A 2,254-nucleotide genomic window follows, 5' to 3' on the forward strand; every position below is an offset into this window, starting at 1 on the left:
GTTTTCCTCTATTTCTTTGCATTGATCACTGAGGAAGGCTTTCTTATCTCTCCTTGCTATTCTTTGGAACTCTGCATTCAAATGGATGTATCTTTCCTTTTCTCCTTTGCTTTTGGCTTTTCTTCTTTTCCCAGCTATTTGTAAGGCCTCCTCAAACAACCATTTTGCTTTTTTGCATTTCTTTTTCTCAGGGATGGTCTTGATCCTTGTCTCCTGTACAATGTCATGAACCTCCGTCCATCGTTCTTCAGGCACTCTGTCTATCAGATCTAGTCCCTTACATCTATTTCTCACTTTCACTGTAGAATTGTAAAGGATTTGATTTAGGTCATACCTGAATGGTCTACTGGTTTTCCCCACTTTCTTCAATTTAAGTAGGAATTTGGCAATAAGGAGTTCATGATCTGAGCCACAGTCGGGTCCCAGTCTTGTTTTTGCTGACTGTATAGAGCTTCTCCATCTTTGGCTGCAAAGAATATAATCAATCTGATTTCGGTGTTGACCATCTGGTGATGTCCATGTGTAGAGTCTTCTCTTGTGTTGTTGCAAGAGGGTGTTTGCTATGACCACTGTGTTCTCTTGGCAAAACTCTATTAGCCTTTGCCCTGCTTCATTCCGTAATCCAAGGCCAAATTTGCCTCTTACTCCAGATATTTCTTGACTTCCTACTTTTGCATTCTAGTCCCCTATAATGAAAATGATATCTTTTGGGTGTTAGTTCTAAAAGGTCTCGTATGTCTTCATAAACCGTTCAACTTCAGCTTCTTCAGTGTTACTGGTCGGGGCATAGCCGTGGATTACCGTGATATTGAATGGTTTGCCTTGGAAATGAACAGAGATCATTCTGTCATTTTTGAGATTGTATCCAAGAACTGCATTTCAGACTCTTTTGTTGACTATGATGGCTACTCCATTTCTTCTAAGGGGTTCCTGCCCACAGTAGTATATATAATGATCATCTGAGTTAAATTCACCCATTCCAGTCCAGGCCTATCTAAAAGATCTGTAAGAGGTGTTGGACCAATTAGTAGTCTTGAATTTTTTTTTAAGCAGCCATATCTTTGTTCATATAAAATCTTACAGAAATGTTTTCCATGTAAAAGGGTTGAAAGTGCAAATCTTATGCTTGATGTACATTGAAGATCATAACAGTACCACCATCCCTCTGCTGGGCCGTCCCCATTCCCTGGAAGCAACCCTAAAGGTATCTATACAATTACCCTCTGGAGATCTATGGATAGATTATCTTTACGGCCCCTTCTAAATCTAACATCCTATGACTAGCTCTGAAATGTTCGTCACCTACATCTTCAAAAACTTTTGTTGAATCTAGTCCATCAAGTATTTGTCGAATGTCTAGCATCATAGAAAACACAAGATAGAATTTCCGCCTTGGAGGAGCTCACCAACTTTTTGGGAAACAGAATAAATACAGTGGGGATGCACTTCAGAGGAAAGAGGGTTTCAAGGAGTAGGCCACCATCAAGGGCCCACGGAGTAGAAGATTCACTTCTCTATCTTTTTTGTGGCTGTATCATCAATGCCTGGTAGAGTAGGTGTTCCATAAATATTGAACAAATGAACTGAACAGATGGGTGGACAGATGCATAAGGCTATTATCTTACTCATGTTGACTGAAATTCAGCCAAAAAATCTGCACAGTTAAAATTATTTTTCGTATGTGAGAGATTTTTTTCTCATAAGCACAGTTGTACAAGGAAAACAAATTTCTTCATTATTCATTCCACTATCCACTACCTACAATTAAAGGGTGATATTTTATTAGAATAAAAACAAAGCAAAACATTACCCCCCGTTATGTTAGCTCCCCAATTTGAGTCAGTAGACAAAATAAAGGCAAAATTCAGTCCAAGCATGTGAAATGCAATTTTGTGGGAGTAAATCATTAGACCAAATTTTTAATTGCCAGGAGATCATTCTTTCAATGAACTTATTTTTATGGAGGTCATTCACATGCTGCAAGTAAGCAAGTCACCAAAGCAGGTTTATCAAGATAGAAACGAGGGCCATCTTGGCTCTCATCTCCTCATCACCACTAGTGGTGAGAAAATGGCAGGGAGGTCAAAAAGAAGGCAGCTGCTATTCTTTTTCCTCCCAAGCTTGAATTCTGTCCCATAAGATACACTTTGTCTTTCTGGACTCAAATCAGCCAGCAAGCGCTTAAGTAAAATTAAGGCAACTGCACCAATGGCAAAGAATTTGATGGAAAGCTTGCTGGAGACAGCTCATTTGA

This window comes from Bison bison, unplaced genomic scaffold (assembly GCF_000754665.1).
Source record: "Bison bison bison isolate TAMUID 2011002044 unplaced genomic scaffold, Bison_UMD1.0 scf7180017855203, whole genome shotgun sequence".
Classification (NCBI taxonomy): Eukaryota; Metazoa; Chordata; class Mammalia; order Artiodactyla; family Bovidae; genus Bison; species Bison bison.